The following is a 20,000-nucleotide window of genomic DNA, read 5'->3' as shown; positions in this document are numbered from 1 at the left end:
TGTGTACAAATTTTGACTTTTTTGAGTGCACGTGCCAATCTGCTGGAAAAGCCTGTGGAAGTTTCACGGCGTTCGTACGATATTTGGCGACGCAAAAATGAGCGATTTCCCAGCTCGATGGAATTCGGCGCGACAGAAACGATGCCCCGTAACGCACATGAGAGCAATCCGGGCCAATTTCTCCCGTTTGATGGGGTCTATGTGTAAAAATTTTGACTTTTTTGAGTGCAGGTGCAAATCTGCTGGAAAAGCCTGTGGAAGTTTCACGGCGTTCGTACGATATTTGGCGACGCAAAAATGAGCGATTTCCAAGCTCGATGGAATTCGGAGCGAGAGAAACGATGCCCCGTAACGCACATGAGAGCAATCCGGGCCAATTTCTCCCGTTTGATGGGGTCTATGTGTAAAAATTTTGACTTTTTTGAGTGCAGGTGCAAATCTGCTGAAAAAGCCTGTGGAAGTTTCACGGCGTTCGTACGATATTTGGCGACGCAAAAATGAGCGATTTCCCAGCTCGAGAGAATTCGGCGCGAGAGAAACGATGCCCCGTAACGCACATGAGAGCAATCCGGGCCAATTTCTCCCGTTTGATGGGGTCTATGTGTAAAAATTTTGACTTTTTTGAGTGCACGTGCAAATCTGCTGGAAAAGCCTGTGGAAGTTTCACGGCGTTCGTACGATATTTGGCGACGCAAAAATGAGCGATTTCCCAGCTCGATGGAATTCGGCGCGAGAGAAACGATGCCCCGTAACGCACATGAGAGCAATCCCGGCCAATTTCTCCCGTTTGATGGGGTCTATGTGTACAAATTTTGACTTTTTTGAGTGCACGTGCAAATCTGCTGAAAAAGCCTGTGGAAGTTTCACGGCGTTCGTACGATATTTGGCGACGCAAAAATGAGCGATTTCCCAGCTCGATGGAATTCGGAGCGAGAGAAACGATGCCCCGTAACGCACATGAGAGCAATCCCGGCCAATTTCTCCCGTTTGATGGGGTCTATGTGTACAAATTTTGACTTTTTTGAGTGCAGGTGCAAATCTGCTGAAAAAGCCTGTGGAAGTTTCACGGCGTTCGTACGATATTTGGCGACGCAAAAATGAGCGATTTCCCAGCTCGAGAGAATTCGGCGCGAGAGAAACGATGCCCCGTAACGCACATGAGAGCAATCCGGGCCAATTTCTCCCGTTTGATGGGGTCTATGTGTAAAAATTTTGACTTTTTTGAGTGCAGGTGCAAATCTGCTGGAAAAGCCTGTGGAAGTTTCACGGCGTTCGTACGATATTTGGCGACGCAAAAATGAGCGATTTCCAAGCTCGATGGAATTCGGAGCGAGAGAAACGATGCCCCGTAACGCACATGAGAGCAATCCGGGCCAATTTCTCCCGTTTGATGGGGTCTATGTGTAAAAATTTTGACTTTTTTGAGTGCAGGTGCAAATCTGCTGGAAAAGCCTGTGGAAGTTTCACGGCGTTCGTACGATATTTGGCGACGCAAAAATGAGCGATTTCCCAGCTCGATGGAATTCGGCGCGAGAGAAACGATGCCCCGTAACGCACATGAGAGCAATCCCGGCCAATTTCTCCCGTTTGATGGGGTCTATGTGTAAAAATTTTGACTTTTTTGAGTGCACGTGCAAATCTGCTGAAAAAGCCTGTGGAAGTTTCACGGCGTTCGTACGATATTTGGCGACGCAAAAATGAGCGATTTCCCAGCTCGATGGAATTCGGAGCGAGAGAAACGATGCCCCGTAACGCACATGAGAGCAATCCCGGCCAATTTCTCCCGTTTGATGGGGTCTATGTGTACAAATTTTGACTTTTTTGAGTGCACGTGCAAATCTGCTGAAAAAGCCTGTGGAAGTTTCACGGCGTTCGTACGATATTTGGCGACGCAAAAATGAGCGATTTCCCAGCTCGAGAGAATTCGGCGCGAGAGAAACGATGCCCCGTAACGCACATGAGAGCAATCCGGGCCAATTTCTCCCGTTTGATGGGGTCTATGTGTAAAAATTTTGACTTTTTTGAGTGCACGTGCAAATCTGCTGAAAAAGCCTGTGGAAGTTTCACGGCGTTCGTACGATATTTGGCGACGCAAAAATGAGCGATTTCCCAGCTCGATGGAATTCGGCGCGAGAGAAACGATGCCCCGTAACGCACATGAGAGCAATCCGGGCCAATTTCTCCCGTTTGATGGGGTCTATGTGTAAAAATTTTGACTTTTTTGAGTGCAGGTGCAAATCTGCTGAAAAAGCCTGTGGAAGTTTCACGGCGTTCGTACGATATTTGGCGACGCAAAAATGAGCGATTTCCCAGCTCGAGAGAATTCGGCGCGAGAGAAACGATGCCCCGTAACGCACATGAGAGCAATCCGGGCCAATTTCTCCCGTTTGATGGGGTCTATGTGTAAAAATTTTGACTTTTTTGAGTGCAGGTGCAAATCTGCTGGAAAAGCCTGTGGAAGTTTCACGGCGTTCGTACGATATTTGGCGACGCAAAAATGAGCGATTTCCCAGCTCGATGGAATTCGGCGCGAGAGAAACGATGCCCCGTAACGCACATGAGAGCAATCCGGGCCAATTTCTCCCGTTTGATGGGGTCTATGTGTACAAATTTTGACTTTTTTGAGTGCACGTGCAAATCTGCTGAAAAAGCCTGTGGAAGTTTCACGGCGTTCGTACGATATTTGGCGACGCAAAAATGAGCGATTTCCCAGCTCGATGGAATTCGGAGCGAGAGAAACGATGCCCCGTAACGCACATGAGAGCAATCCCGGCCAATTTCTCCCGTTTGATGGGGTCTATGTGTACAAATTTTGACTTTTTTGAGTGCACGTGCCAATCTGCTGGAAAAGCCTGTGGAAGTTTCACGGCGTTCGTACGATATTTGGCGACGCAAAAATGAGCGATTTCCCAGCTCGATGGAATTCGGCGCGACAGAAACGATGCCCCGTAACGCACATGAGAGCAATCCGGGCCAATTTCTCCCGTTTGATGGGGTCTATGTGTAAAAATTTTGACTTTTTTGAGTGCAGGTGCAAATCTGCTGGAAAAGCCTGTGGAAGTTTCACGGCGTTCGTACGATATTTGGCGACGCAAAAATGAGCGATTTCCAAGCTCGATGGAATTCGGAGCGAGAGAAACGATGCCCCGTAACGCACATGAGAGCAATCCGGGCCAATTTCTCCCGTTTGATGGGGTCTATGTGTAAAAATTTTGACTTTTTGGAGTGCAGGTGCAAATCTGCTGAAAAAGCCTGTGGAAGTTTCACGGCGTTCGTACGATATTTGGCGACGCAAAAATGAGCGATTTCCCAGCTCGAGAGAATTCGGCGCGAGAGAAACGATGCCCCGTAACGCACATGAGAGCAATCCGGGCCAATTTCTCCCGTTTGATGGGGTCTATGTGTAAAAATTTTGACTTTTTTGAGTGCACGTGCAAATCTGCTGGAAAAGCCTGTGGAAGTTTCACGGCGTTCGTACGATATTTGGCGACGCAAAAATGAGCGATTTCCCAGCTCGATGGAATTCGGCGCGAGAGAAACGATGCCCCGTAACGCACATGAGAGCAATCCCGGCCAATTTCTCCCGTTTGATGGGGTCTATGTGTAAAAATTTTGACTTTTTTGAGTGCACGTGCAAATCTGCTGAAAAAGCCTGTGGAAGTTTCACGGCGTTCGTACGATATTTGGCGACGCAAAAATGAGCGATTTCCCAGCTCGATGGAATTCGGAGCGAGAGAAACGATGCCCCGTAACGCACATGAGAGCAATCCCGGCCAATTTCTCCCGTTTGATGGGGTCTATGTGTACAAATTTTGACTTTTTTGAGTGCACGTGCAAATCTGCTGAAAAAGCCTGTGGAAGTTTCACGGCGTTCGTACGATATTTGGCGACGCAAAAATGAGCGATTTCCCAGCTCGAGAGAATTCGGCGCGAGAGAAACGATGCCCCGTAACGCACATGAGAGCAATCCGGGCCAATTTCTCCCGTTTGATGGGGTCTATGTGTAAAAATTTTGACTTTTTTGAGTGCACGTGCAAATCTGCTGGAAAAGCCTGTGGAAGTTTCACGGCGTTCGTACGATATTTGGCGACGCAAAAATGAGCGATTTCCCAGCTCGATGGAATTCGGCGCGACAGAAACGATGCCCCGTAACGCACATGAGAGCAATCCGGGCCAATTTCTCCCGTTTGATGGGGTCTATGTGTAAAAATTTTGACTTTTTTGAGTGCAGGTGCAAATCTGCTGAAAAAGCCTGTGGAAGTTTCACGGCGTTCGTACGATATTTGGCGACGCAAAAATGAGCGATTTCCCAGCTCGAGAGAATTCGGCGCGAGAGAAACGATGCCCCGTAACGCACATGAGAGCAATCCGGGCCAATTTCTCCCGTTTGATGGGGTCTATGTGTACAAATTTTGACTTTTTTGAGTGCACGTGCAAATCTGCTGAAAAAGCCTGTGGAAGTTTCACGGCGTTCGTACGATATTTGGCGACGCAAAAATGAGCGATTTCCCAGCTCGATGGAATTCGGCGCGAGAGAAACGATGCCCCGTAACGCACATGAGAGCAATCCGGGCCAATTTCTCCCGTTTGATGGGGTCTATGTGTAAAAATTTTGACTTTTTTGAGTGCAGGTGCAAATCTGCTGAAAAAGCCTGTGGAAGTTTCACGGCGTTCGTACGATATTTGGCGACGCAAAAATGAGCGATTTCCCAGCTCGAGAGAATTCGGCGCGAGAGAAACGATGCCCCGTAACGCACATGAGAGCAATCCGGGCCAATTTCTCCCGTTTGATGGGGTCTATGTGTAAAAATTTTGACTTTTTTGAGTGCAGGTGCAAATCTGCTGGAAAAGCCTGTGGAAGTTTCACGGCGTTCGTACGATATTTGGCGACGCAAAAATGAGCGATTTCCCAGCTCGATGGAATTCGGAGCGAGAGAAACGATGCCCCGTAACGCACATGAGAGCAATCCCGGCCAATTTCTCCCGTTTGATGGGGTCTATGTGTACAAATTTTGACTTTTTTTGAGTGCACGTGCCAATCTGCTGGAAAAGCCTGTGGAAGTTTCACGGCGTTCGTAACGATATTTGGCGACGCAAAAATGAGCGATTTCCCAGCTCGATGGAATTCGGCGCGAGAGAAACGATGCCCCGTAACGCACATGAGAGCAATCCCGGCCAATTTCTCCCGTTTGATGGGGTCTATGTGTAAAAATTTTGACTTTTTTGAGTGCACGTGCAAATCTGCTGAAAAAGCCTGTGGAAGTTTCACGGCGTTCGTACGATATTTGGCGACGCAAAAATGAGCGATTTCCCAGCTCGATGGAATTCGGAGCGAGAGGAAACGATGCCCCGTAACGCACATGAGAGCAATCCCGGCCAATTTCTCCCGTTTGATGGGGTCTATGTGTAAAAATTTTGACTTTTTTGAGTGCACGTGCAAATCTGCTGGAAAAGCCTGTGGAAGTTTCACGGCGTTCGTACGATATTTGGCGACGCAAAAATGAGCGATTTCCCAGCTCGAGAGAATTCGGCGCGAGAGAAACGATGCCCCGTAACGCACATGAGAGCAATCCGGGCCAATTTCTCTCCCGTTTGATGGGGTCTATGTGTAAAAATTTTGACTTTTTTGAGTGCACGTGCAAATCTGCTGGAAAAGCCTGTGGAAGTTTCACGGCGTTCGTACGATATTTGGCGACGCAAAATGAGCGATTTCCCAGCTCGATGGAATTCGGCGCGAGAGAAACGATGCCCCGTAACGCACATGAGAGCAATCCCGGCCAATTTCTTCCCGTTTGATGGGGTCTATGTGTACAAATTTTGACTTTTTTGAGTGCACGTGCAAATCTGCTGAAAAAGCCTGTGGAAGTTTCACGGCGTTCGTACGATATTTGGCGACGCAAAAATGATCGATTTCCCCAGCTCGATGGAATTCGGAGCGAGAGAAACGATGCCCCGTAACGCACATGAGAGCAATCCCGGCCAATTTCTCCCGTTTGATGGGGTCTATGTGTACAAATTTTGACTTTTTTGAGTGCAGGTGCAAATCTGCTGAAAAAGCCTGTGGAAGTTTCACGGCGTTCGTACGATATTTGGCGACGCAAAAATGAGCGATTTCCCAGCTCGAGAGAATTCGGCGCGAGAGAAACGATGCCCCGTAACGCACATGAGAGCAATCCGGGCCAATTTCTCCCGTTTGATGGGGTCTATGTGTAAAAATTTTGACTTTTTTTGAGTGCAGGTGCAAATCTGCTGGAAAAGCCTGTGGAAGTTTCACGGCGTTCGTACGATATTTGGCGACGCAAAAAATGAGCGATTTCCAAGCTCGATGGAATTCGGAGCGAGAGAAACGATGCCCCGTAACGCACATGAGAGCAATCCGGGCCAATTTCTCCCGTTTGATGGGGGTCTATGTGTAAAAATTTTGACTTTTTTGAGTGCAGGTGCAAATCTGCTGGAAAAGCCTGTGGAAGTTTCACGGCGTTCGTACGATATTTGGCGACGCAAAAATGAGCGATTTCCCAGCTCGATGGAATTCGGCGCGAGAGAAACGATGCCCCGTAACGCACATGAGAGCAATCCCGGCCAATTTCTCCCGTTTGATGGGGTCTAATGTGTAAAAATTTTGACTTTTTTGAGTGCACGTGCAAATCTGCTGAAAAAGCCTGTGGAAGTTTCACGGCGTTCGTACGATATTTGGCGACGCAAAAATGAGCGATTTCCCAGCTCGATGGAATTCGGAGCGAGAGAAACGATGCCCCGTAACGCACATGAGAGCAATCCCGGCCAATTTCCTCCCGTTTGATGGGGTCTATGTGTACAAATTTTGACTTTTTTTGAGTGCACGTGCAAATCTGCTGAAAAAGCCTGTGGAAGTTTACACGGCGTTCGTACGATATTTGGCGACGCAAAAATGAGCGATTTCCCAGCTCGAGAGAATTCGGCGCGAGAGAAACGATGCCCCGTAACGCACATGAGAGCAATCCGGGCCAATTTCTCCCGTTTGATGGGGTCTATGTGTACAAATTTTGACTTTTTTGAGTGCACGTGCAAATCTGCTGAAAAAGCCTGTGGAAGTTTCACGGCGTTCGTACGATATTTGGCGACGCAAAAATGAGCGATTTCCCAGCTCGATGGAATTCGGCGCGAGAGAAACGATGCCCCGTAACGCACATGAGAGCAATCCGGGCCAATTTCTCCCGTTTTGATGGGGTCCTATGTGTAAAAATTTTGACTTTTTTGAGTGCAATCTGCCTTGAAAAAAGCCTGTGGAAGTTTCACGGCGTTCGTACGATATTTGGCGACGCAAAAATGAGCGATTTCCCAGCTTCGATGGAATTCGGCGCGAGAGAAACGATGCCACCGTAACGCACATGAGAGCAATCCCGGCCAATTTCTCCCGTTTGATGGGGTCTATGTGTACAAATTTTGACTTTTTTGAGTGCACGTTGCAAATCTGCTGAAAAAGGCCTGTGGAAGTTTCACGGCGTTCGTACGATATTTGGCGACGCAAAAATGAGCGATTTCCCAGCTCGATGAATTCGGAGCGAGAGAAACGATGCCCCGTAACGCACATGAGAGCAATCCGGCCAATTTCTCCCGTTTGATGGGGTCTATGTGTAAAAATTTTGACTTTTTTGAGTGCAGGGTTGCAAATCTGCTGGAAAAGCCTGTGGAAGTTTCACGGCGTTCGTACGATATTTGGCGACGCATAAATGAGCGATTTCCAGCTCGATGGAATTCGGAGCGAGAGAAACGATGCCCCGTAACGCACATGAGAGCAATCCGGGCCAATTTCTCCCGTTTGATGGGGTCTATGTGTAAAAATTTTGACTTTTTTGAGTGCAGGTGCAAATCTGCTGAAAAAGCCTGTGGAAGTTTCACGGCGTTCGTACGATATTTGGCGACGCAAAAATGAGCGATTTCCCAGCTCGAGAGAATTCGGCGCGAGAGAAACGATGCCCCGTAACGCACATGAGAGCAATCCGGGCCCAATTTCTCCCGTTTGATGGGGTCTATGTGTAAAAATTTTGACTTTTTTGAGTGCACGTGCAAATCTGCTGGAAAAGCCTGTGGAAGTTTCACGGCGTTCGTACGATATTTGGCGACGCAAAAATGAGCGATTTCCCAGCTCGATGGAATTCGGCGCGAGAGAAACGATGCCCCCGTAACGCACATGAGAGCAATCCCGGCCAATTTCTCCCGTTTGATGGGGTCTATGTGTAAAAATTTTGACTTTTTTGAGTGCACGTGCAAATCTGCTGAAAAAGCCTGTGGAAGTTTCACGGCGTTCGTACGATATTTGGCGACGCAAAAATGAGCGATTTCCCAGCTCGATGGAATTCGGAGCGAGAGAAACGATGCCCCGTAACGCACATGAGAGCAATCCCGGCCAATTTCTTCCCGTTTGATGGGGTCTATGTGTACAAATTTTGACTTTTTTGAGTGCACGTGCAAATCTGCTGAAAAAGCCTGTGGAAGTTTCACGGCGTTCGTACGATATTTGGCGACGCAAAAATGAGCGATTTCCCAGCTCGAGGAATTCGGCGCGAGAGAAACGATGCCCCGTAACGCACATGAGAGCAATCCCGGCCAATTTCTCCCGTTTGATGGGGTCTATGTGTACAAATTTTGACTTTTTTGAGTGCAGGTGCAAATCTGCTGAAAAAGCCTGTGGAAGTTTCACGGCGTTCGTACGATATTTGGCGACGCAAAAATGAGCGATTTCCCAGCTCGATGAGAATTCGGCGCGAGAGAAACGATGCCCCGTAACGCACATGAGAGCAATCCGGGCCAATTTCTCCCGTTTGATGGGGTCTATGTGTAAAAATTTTGACTTTTTTGAGTGCACGGTGCAAATCTGCTGAAAAGCCTGTGGAAGTTTCACGGCGTTCGTACGATATTTGGCGACGCAAAAATGAGCGATTTCCCAGCTCGATGGAATTCGGAGCGAGAGAAACGATGCCCCGTAACGCACATGAGAGCAATCCGGGCCAATTTCTCCCGTTTGATGGGGTCTATGTGTAAAAATTTTGACTTTTTTGAGTGCAACGTGCAAATCTGCTGAAAAAGCCTGTGGAAGTTTCACGGCGTTCGTACGATATTTGGCGACGCAAAAATGAGCGATTTCCCAGCTCGATGGAATTCGGCGCGAGAGAAACGATGCCCCGTAACGCACATGAGAGCAATCCCGGCCAATTTCTCCCGTTTGATGGGGTCTATGTGTACAAATTTTGACTTTTTTGAGTGCACGTGCAAATCTGCTGAAAAAGCCTGTGGAAGTTTCACGGCGTTCGTACGATATTTGGCGACGCAAAAATGAGCGATTTCCCAGCTCGATGGAATTCGGAGCGAGAGAAACGATGCCCCGTAACGCACATGAGAGCAATCCCGGCCAATTTCTCCCGTTTGATGGGGTCTATGTGTACAAATTTTGACTTTTTTGAGTGCACGTGCCAATCTGCTGGAAAAGCCTGTGGAAGTTTCACGGCGTTCGTACGATATTTGGCGACGCAAAAATGAGCGATTTCCCAGCTCGATGGAATTCGGCGCGACAGAAACGATGCCCCGTAACGCACATGAGAGCAATCCGGGCCAATTTCTCCCGTTTGATGGGGTCTATGTGTAAAAATTTTGACTTTTTTGAGTGCAGGTGCAAATCTGCTGGAAAAGCCTGTGGAAGTTTCACGGCGTTCGTACGATATTTGGCGACGCAAAAATGAGCGATTTCCAAGCTCGATGGAATTCGGAGCGAGAGAAACGATGCCCCGTAACGCACATGAGAGCAATCCGGGCCAATTTCTCCCGTTTGATGGGGTCTATGTGTAAAAATTTTGACTTTTTTGAGTGCAGGTGCAAATCTGCTGAAAAAGCCTGTGGAAGTTTCACGGCGTTCGTACGATATTTGGCGACGCAAAAATGAGCGATTTCCCAGCTCGAGAGAATTCGGCGCGAGAGAAACGATGCCCCGTAACGCACATGAGAGCAATCCGGGCCAATTTCTCCCGTTTGATGGGGTCTATGTGTAAAAATTTTGACTTTTTTGAGTGCACGTGCAAATCTGCTGGAAAAGCCTGTGGAAGTTTCACGGCGTTCGTACGATATTTGGCGACGCAAAAATGAGCGATTTCCCAGCTCGATGGAATTCGGCGCGAGAGAAACGATGCCCCGTAACGCACATGAGAGCAATCCCGGCCAATTTCTCCCGTTTGATGGGGTCTATGTGTACAAATTTTGACTTTTTTGAGTGCACGTGCAAATCTGCTGAAAAAGCCTGTGGAAGTTTCACGGCGTTCGTACGATATTTGGCGACGCAAAAATGAGCGATTTCCCAGCTCGATGGAATTCGGAGCGAGAGAAACGATGCCCCGTAACGCACATGAGAGCAATCCCGGCCAATTTCTCCCGTTTGATGGGGTCTATGTGTACAAATTTTGACTTTTTTGAGTGCAGGTGCAAATCTGCTGAAAAAGCCTGTGGAAGTTTCACGGCGTTCGTACGATATTTGGCGACGCAAAAATGAGCGATTTCCCAGCTCGAGAGAATTCGGCGCGAGAGAAACGATGCCCCGTAACGCACATGAGAGCAATCCGGGCCAATTTCTCCCGTTTGATGGGGTCTATGTGTAAAAATTTTGACTTTTTTGAGTGCAGGTGCAAATCTGCTGGAAAAGCCTGTGGAAGTTTCACGGCGTTCGTACGATATTTGGCGACGCAAAAATGAGCGATTTCCAAGCTCGATGGAATTCGGAGCGAGAGAAACGATGCCCCGTAACGCACATGAGAGCAATCCGGGCCAATTTCTCCCGTTTGATGGGGTCTATGTGTAAAAATTTTGACTTTTTTGAGTGCAGGTGCAAATCTGCTGGAAAAGCCTGTGGAAGTTTCACGGCGTTCGTACGATATTTGGCGACGCAAAAATGAGCGATTTCCCAGCTCGATGGAATTCGGCGCGAGAGAAACGATGCCCCGTAACGCACATGAGAGCAATCCCGGCCAATTTCTCCCGTTTGATGGGGTCTATGTGTAAAAATTTTGACTTTTTTGAGTGCACGTGCAAATCTGCTGAAAAAGCCTGTGGAAGTTTCACGGCGTTCGTACGATATTTGGCGACGCAAAAATGAGCGATTTCCCAGCTCGATGGAATTCGGAGCGAGAGAAACGATGCCCCGTAACGCACATGAGAGCAATCCCGGCCAATTTCTCCCGTTTGATGGGGTCTATGTGTACAAATTTTGACTTTTTTGAGTGCACGTGCAAATCTGCTGAAAAAGCCTGTGGAAGTTTCACGGCGTTCGTACGATATTTGGCGACGCAAAAATGAGCGATTTCCCAGCTCGAGAGAATTCGGCGCGAGAGAAACGATGCCCCGTAACGCACATGAGAGCAATCCGGGCCAATTTCTCCCGTTTGATGGGGTCTATGTGTAAAAATTTTGACTTTTTTGAGTGCACGTGCAAATCTGCTGAAAAAGCCTGTGGAAGTTTCACGGCGTTCGTACGATATTTGGCGACGCAAAAATGAGCGATTTCCCAGCTCGATGGAATTCGGCGCGAGAGAAACGATGCCCCGTAACGCACATGAGAGCAATCCGGGCCAATTTCTCCCGTTTGATGGGGTCTATGTGTAAAAATTTTGACTTTTTTGAGTGCAGGTGCAAATCTGCTGAAAAAGCCTGTGGAAGTTTCACGGCGTTCGTACGATATTTGGCGACGCAAAAATGAGCGATTTCCCAGCTCGAGAGAATTCGGCGCGAGAGAAACGATGCCCCGTAACGCACATGAGAGCAATCCGGGCCAATTTCTCCCGTTTGATGGGGTCTATGTGTAAAAATTTTGACTTTTTTGAGTGCAGGTGCAAATCTGCTGGAAAAGCCTGTGGAAGTTTCACGGCGTTCGTACGATATTTGGCGACGCAAAAATGAGCGATTTCCCAGCTCGATGGAATTCGGCGCGAGAGAAACGATGCCCCGTAACGCACATGAGAGCAATCCGGGCCAATTTCTCCCGTTTGATGGGGTCTATGTGTACAAATTTTGACTTTTTTGAGTGCACGTGCAAATCTGCTGAAAAAGCCTGTGGAAGTTTCACGGCGTTCGTACGATATTTGGCGACGCAAAAATGAGCGATTTCCCAGCTCGATGGAATTCGGAGCGAGAGAAACGATGCCCCGTAACGCACATGAGAGCAATCCCGGCCAATTTCTCCCGTTTGATGGGGTCTATGTGTACAAATTTTGACTTTTTTGAGTGCACGTGCCAATCTGCTGGAAAAGCCTGTGGAAGTTTCACGGCGTTCGTACGATATTTGGCGACGCAAAAATGAGCGATTTCCCAGCTCGATGGAATTCGGCGCGACAGAAACGATGCCCCGTAACGCACATGAGAGCAATCCGGGCCAATTTCTCCCGTTTGATGGGGTCTATGTGTAAAAATTTTGACTTTTTTGAGTGCAGGTGCAAATCTGCTGGAAAAGCCTGTGGAAGTTTCACGGCGTTCGTACGATATTTGGCGACGCAAAAATGAGCGATTTCCAAGCTCGATGGAATTCGGAGCGAGAGAAACGATGCCCCGTAACGCACATGAGAGCAATCCGGGCCAATTTCTCCCGTTTGATGGGGTCTATGTGTAAAAATTTTGACTTTTTGGAGTGCAGGTGCAAATCTGCTGAAAAAGCCTGTGGAAGTTTCACGGCGTTCGTACGATATTTGGCGACGCAAAAATGAGCGATTTCCCAGCTCGAGAGAATTCGGCGCGAGAGAAACGATGCCCCGTAACGCACATGAGAGCAATCCGGGCCAATTTCTCCCGTTTGATGGGGTCTATGTGTAAAAATTTTGACTTTTTTGAGTGCACGTGCAAATCTGCTGGAAAAGCCTGTGGAAGTTTCACGGCGTTCGTACGATATTTGGCGACGCAAAAATGAGCGATTTCCCAGCTCGATGGAATTCGGCGCGAGAGAAACGATGCCCCGTAACGCACATGAGAGCAATCCCGGCCAATTTCTCCCGTTTGATGGGGTCTATGTGTAAAAATTTTGACTTTTTTGAGTGCACGTGCAAATCTGCTGAAAAAGCCTGTGGAAGTTTCACGGCGTTCGTACGATATTTGGCGACGCAAAAATGAGCGATTTCCCAGCTCGATGGAATTCGGAGCGAGAGAAACGATGCCCCGTAACGCACATGAGAGCAATCCCGGCCAATTTCTCCCGTTTGATGGGGTCTATGTGTACAAATTTTGACTTTTTGAGTGCACGTGCAAATCTGCTGAAAAAGCCTGTGGAAGTTTCACGGCGTTCGTACGATATTTGGCGACGCAAAAATGAGCGATTTCCCAGCTCGAGAGAATTCGGCGCGAGAGAAACGATGCCCCGTAACGCACATGAGAGCAATCCGGGCCAATTTCTCCCGTTTGATGGGGTCTATGTGTAAAAATTTTGACTTTTTTGAGTGCACGTGCAAATCTGCTGAAAAAGCCTGTGGAAGTTTCACGGCGTTCGTACGATATTTGGCGACGCAAAAATGAGCGATTTCCCAGCTCGATGGAATTCGGCGCGAGAGAAACGATGCCCCGTAACGCACATGAGAGCAATCCGGGCCAATTTCTCCCGTTTGATGGGGTCTATGTGTAAAAATTTTGACTTTTTTGAGTGCAGGTGCAAATCTGCTGAAAAAGCCTGTGGAAGTTTCACGGCGTTCGTACGATATTTGGCGACGCAAAAATGAGCGATTTCCCAGCTCGAGAGAATTCGGCGCGAGAGAAACGATGCCCCGTAACGCACATGAGAGCAATCCGGGCCAATTTCTCCCGTTTGATGGGGTCTATGTGTAAAAATTTTGACTTTTTTGAGTGCAGGTGCAAATCTGCTGGAAAAGCCTGTGGAAGTTTCACGGCGTTCGTACGATATTTGGCGACGCAAAAATGAGCGATTTCCCAGCTCGATGGAATTCGGAGCGAGAGAAACGATGCCCCGTAACGCACATGAGAGCAATCCCGGCCAATTTCTCCCGTTTGATGGGGTCTATGTGTACAAATTTTGACTTTTTTGAGTGCACGTGCCAATCTGCTGGAAAAGCCTGTGGAAGTTTCACGGCGTTCGTACGATATTTGGCGACGCAAAAATGAGCGATTTCCCAGCTCGATGGAATTCGGCGCGAGAGAAACGATGCCCCGTAACGCACATGAGAGCAATCCCGGCCAATTTCTCCCGTTTGATGGGGTCTATGTGTAAAAATTTTGACTTTTTTGAGTGCACGTGCAAATCTGCTGAAAAAGCCTGTGGAAGTTTCACGGCGTTCGTACGATATTTGGCGACGCAAAAATGAGCGATTTCCCAGCTCGATGGAATTCGGAGCGAGAGAAACGATGCCCCGTAACGCACATGAGAGCAATCCCGGCCAATTTCTCCCGTTTGATGGGGTCTATGTGTAAAAATTTTGACTTTTTTGAGTGCACGTGCAAATCTGCTGAAAAAGCCTGTGGAAGTTTCACGGCGTTCGTACGATATTTGGCGACGCAAAAATGAGCGATTTCCCAGCTCGATGGAATTCGGCGCGAGAGAAACGATGCCCCGTAACGCACATGAGAGCAATCCGGGCCAATTTCTCCCGTTTGATGGGGTCTATGTGTAAAAATTTTGACTTTTTTGAGTGCAGGTGCAAATCTGCTGAAAAAGCCTGTGGAAGTTTCACGGCGTTCGTACGATATTTGGCGACGCAAAAATGAGCGATTTCCCAGCTCGAGAGAATTCGGCGCGAGAGAAACGATGCCCCGTAACGCACATGAGAGCAATCCGGGCCAATTTCTCCCGTTTGATGGGGTCTATGTGTAAAAATTTTGACTTTTTTGAGTGCAGGTGCAAATCTGCTGGAAAAGCCTGTGGAAGTTTCACGGCGTTCGTACGATATTTGGCGACGCAAAAATGAGCGATTTCCCAGCTCGATGGAATTCGGCGCGAGAGAAACGATGCCCCGTAACGCACATGAGAGCAATCCGGGCCAATTTCTCCCGTTTGATGGGGTCTATGTGTACAAATTTTGACTTTTTTGAGTGCACGTGCAAATCTGCTGAAAAAGCCTGTGGAAGTTTCACGGCGTTCGTACGATATTTGGCGACGCAAAAATGAGCGATTTCCCAGCTCGATGGAATTCGGAGCGAGAGAAACGATGCCCCGTAACGCACATGAGAGCAATCCCGGCCAATTTCTCCCGTTTGATGGGGTCTATGTGTACAAATTTTGACTTTTTTGAGTGCACGTGCCAATCTGCTGGAAAAGCCTGTGGAAGTTTCACGGCGTTCGTACGATATTTGGCGACGCAAAAATGAGCGATTTCCCAGCTCGATGGAATTCGGCGCGACAGAAACGATGCCCCGTAACGCACATGAGAGCAATCCGGGCCAATTTCTCCCGTTTGATGGGGTCTATGTGTAAAAATTTTGACTTTTTTGAGTGCAGGTGCAAATCTGCTGGAAAAGCCTGTGGAAGTTTCACGGCGTTCGTACGATATTTGGCGACGCAAAAATGAGCGATTTCCAAGCTCGATGGAATTCGGAGCGAGAGAAACGATGCCCCGTAACGCACATGAGAGCAATCCGGGCCAATTTCTCCCGTTTGATGGGGTCTATGTGTAAAAATTTTGACTTTTTGGAGTGCAGGTGCAAATCTGCTGAAAAAGCCTGTGGAAGTTTCACGGCGTTCGTACGATATTTGGCGACGCAAAAATGAGCGATTTCCCAGCTCGAGAGAATTCGGCGCGAGAGAAACGATGCCCCGTAACGCACATGAGAGCAATCCGGGCCAATTTCTCCCGTTTGATGGGGTCTATGTGTAAAAATTTTGACTTTTTTGAGTGCACGTGCAAATCTGCTGGAAAAGCCTGTGGAAGTTTCACGGCGTTCGTACGATATTTGGCGACGCAAAAATGAGCGATTTCCCAGCTCGATGGAATTCGGCGCGAGAGAAACGATGCCCCGTAACGCACATGAGAGCAATCCCGGCCAATTTCTCCCGTTTGATGGGGTCTATGTGTAAAAATTTTGACTTTTTTGAGTGCACGTGCAAATCTGCTGAAAAAGCCTGTGGAAGTTTCACGGCGTTCGTACGATATTTGGCGACGCAAAAATGAGCGATTTCCCAGCTCGATGGAATTCGGAGCGAGAGAAACGATGCCCCGTAACGCACATGAGAGCAATCCCGGCCAATTTCTCCCGTTTGATGGGGTCTATGTGTACAAATTTTGACTTTTTTGAGTGCACGTGCAAATCTGCTGAAAAAGCCTGTGGAAGTTCAACGGCGTTCGTACGATATTTGGCGACGCAAAAATGAGCGATTTCCCAGCTCGAGAGAATTCGGCGCGAGAGAAACGATGCCCCGTAACGCACATGAGAGCAATCCGGGCCAATTTCTCCCGTTTGATGGGGTCTATGTGTAAAAATTTTGACTTTTTTGAGTGCACGTGCAAATCTGCTGAAAAAGCCTGTGGAAGTTTCACGGCGTTCGTACGATATTTGGCGACGCAAAAATGAGCGATTTCCCAGCTCGATGGAATTCGGCGCGAGAGAAACGATGCCCCGTAACGCACATGAGAGCAATCCGGGCCAATTTCTCCCGTTTGATGGGGTCTATGTGTAAAAATTTTGACTTTTTTGAGTGCAGGTGCAAATCTGCTGAAAAAGCCTGTGGAAGTTTCACGGCGTTCGTACGATATTTGGCGACGCAAAAATGAGCGATTTCCCAGCTCGAGAGAATTCGGCGCGAGAGAAACGATGCCCCGTAACGCACATGAGAGCAATCCGGGCCAATTTCTCCCGTTTGATGGGGTCTATGTGTAAAAATTTTGACTTTTTTGAGTGCAGGTGCAAATCTGCTGGAAAAGCCTGTGGAAGTTTCACGGCGTTCGTACGATATTTGGCGACGCAAAAATGAGCGATTTCCCAGCTCGATGGAATTCGGAGCGAGAGAAACGATGCCCCGTAACGCACATGAGAGCAATCCCGGCCAATTTCTCCCGTTTGATGGGGTCTATGTGTACAAATTTTGACTTTTTTGAGTGCACGTGCCAATCTGCTGGAAAAGCCTGTGGAAGTTTCACGGCGTTCGTACGATATTTGGCGACGCAAAAATGAGCGATTTCCCAGCTCGATGGAATTCGGCGCGAGAGAAACGATGCCCCGTAACGCACATGAGAGCAATCCCGGCCAATTTCTCCCGTTTGATGGGGTCTATGTGTAAAAATTTTGACTTTTTTGAGTGCACGTGCAAATCTGCTGAAAAAGCCTGTGGAAGTTTCACGGCGTTCGTACGATATTTGGCGACGCAAAAATGAGCGATTTCCCAGCTCGATGGAATTCGGAGCGAGAGAAACGATGCCCCGTAACGCACATGAGAGCAATCCCGGCCAATTTCTCCCGTTTGATGGGGTCTATGTGTAAAAATTTTGACTTTTTTGAGTGCACGTGCAAATCTGCTGAAAAAGCCTGTGGAAGTTTCACGGCGTTCGTACGATATTTGGCGACGCAAAAATGAGCGATTTCCCAGCTCGAGAGAATTCGGCGCGAGAGAAACGATGCCCCGTAACGCACATGAGAGCAATCCGGGCCAATTTCTCCCGTTTGATGGGGTCTATGTGTAAAAATTTTGACTTTTTTGAGTGCACGTGCAAATCTGCTGGAAAAGCCTGTGGAAGTTTCACGGCGTTCGTACGATATTTGGCGACGCAAAAATGAGCGATTTCCCAGCTCGATGGAATTCGGCGCGACAGAAACGATGCCCCGTAACGCACATGAGAGCAATCCGGGCCAATTTCTCCCGTTTGATGGGGTCTATGTGTAAAAATTTTGACTTTTTTGAGTGCAGGTGCAAATCTGCTGAAAAAGCCTGTGGAAGTTTCACGGCGTTCGTACGATATTTGGCGACGCAAAAATGAGCGATTTCCCAGCTCGAGAGAATTCGGCGCGAGAGAAACGATGCCCCGTAACGCACATGAGAGCAATCCGGGCCAATTTCTCCCGTTTGATGGGGTCTATGTGTACAAATTTTGACTTTTTTGAGTGCACGTGCAAATCTGCTGAAAAAGCCTGTGGAAGTTTCACGGCGTTCGTACGATATTTGGCGACGCAAAAATGAGCGATTTCCCAGCTCGATGGAATTCGGCGCGAGAGAAACGATGCCCCGTAACGCACATGAGAGCAATCCGGGCCAATTTCTCCCGTTTGATGGGGTCTATGTGTAAAAATTTTGACTTTTTTGAGTGCAGGTGCAAATCTGCTGAAAAAGCCTGTGGAAGTTTCACGGCGTTCGTACGATATTTGGCGACGCAAAAATGAGCGATTTCCCAGCTCGAGAGAATTCGGCGCGAGAGAAACGATGCCCCGTAACGCACATGAGAGCAATCCGGGCCAATTTCTCCCGTTTGATGGGGTCTATGTGTAAAAATTTTGACTTTTTTGAGTGCAGGTGCAAATCTGCTGGAAAAGCCTGTGGAAGTTTCACGGCGTTCGTACGATATTTGGCGACGCAAAAATGAGCGATTTCCCAGCTCGATGGAATTCGGAGCGAGAGAAACGATGCCCCGTAACGCACATGAGAGCAATCCCGGCCAATTTCTCCCGTTTGATGGGGTCTATGTGTACAAATTTTGACTTTTTTGAGTGCACGTGCCAATCTGCTGGAAAAGCCTGTGGAAGTTTCACGGCGTTCGTACGATATTTGGCGACGCAAAAATGAGCGATTTCCCAGCTCGATGGAATTCGGCGCGAGAGAAACGATGCCCCGTAACGCACATGAGAGCAATCCCGGCCAATTTCTCCCGTTTGATGGGGTCTATGTGTAAAAATTTTGACTTTTTTGAGTGCACGTGCAAATCTGCTGAAAAAGCCTGTGGAAGTTTCACGGCGTTCGTACGATATTTGGCGACGCAAAAATGAGCGATTTCCCAGCTCGATGGAATTCGGAGCGAGAGAAACGATGCCCCGTAACGCACATGAGAGCAATCCCGGCCAATTTCTCCCGTTTGATGGGGTCTATGTGTAAAAATTTTGACTTTTTTGAGTGCACGTGCAAATCTGCTGGAAAAGCCTGTGGAAGTTTCACGGCGTTCGTACGATATTTGGCGACGCAAAAATGAGCGATTTCCCAGCTCGATGGAATTCGGCGCGACAGAAACGATGCCCCGTAACGCACATGAGAGCAATCCGGGCCAATTTCTCCCGTTTGATGGGGTCTATGTGTAAAAATTTTGACTTTTTTGAGTGCACGTGCAAATCTGCTGAAAAAGCCTGTGGAAGTTTCACGGCGTTCGTACGATATTTGGCGACGCAAAAATGAGCGATTTCCCAGCTCGAGAGAATTCGGCGCGAGAGAAACGATGCCCCGTAACGCACATGAGAGCAATCCGGGCCAATTTCTCCCGTTTGATGGGGTCTATGTGTACAAATTTTGACTTTTTTGAGTGCACGTGCAAATCTGCTGAAAAAGCCTGTGGAAGTTTCACGGCGTTCGTACGATATTTGGCGACGCAAAAATGAGCGATTTCCCAGCTCGATGGAATTCGGCGCGAGAGAAACGATGCCCCGTAACGCACATGAGAGCAATCCCGGCCAATTTCTCCCGTTTGATGGGGTCTATGTGTAAAAATTTTGACTTTTTTGAGTGCACGTGCAAATCTGCTGGAAAAGCCTGTGGAAGTTTCACGGCGTTCGTACGATATTTGGCGACGCAAAAATGAGCGATTTCCCAGCTCGATGGAATTCGGCGCGACAGAAACGATGCCCCGTAACGCACATGAGAGCAATCCGGGCCAATTTCTCCCGTTTGATGGGGTCTATGTGTAAAAATTTTGACTTTTTTGAGTGCACGTGCAAATCTGCTGAAAAAGCCTGTGGAAGTTTCACGGCGTTCGTACGATATTTGGCGACGCAAAAATGAGCGATTTCCCAGCTCGAGAGAATTCGGCGCGAGAGAAACGATGCCCCGTAACGCACATGAGAGCAATCCGGGCCAATTTCTC

The sequence above is a fragment of the Lampetra fluviatilis genome, unplaced genomic scaffold (assembly GCF_964198595.1).
Source record: "Lampetra fluviatilis unplaced genomic scaffold, kcLamFluv1.1 SCAFFOLD_486, whole genome shotgun sequence".
Classification (NCBI taxonomy): Eukaryota; Metazoa; Chordata; class Hyperoartia; order Petromyzontiformes; family Petromyzontidae; genus Lampetra; species Lampetra fluviatilis.
Note: the sequence above shows the minus strand (reverse complement) of the source record.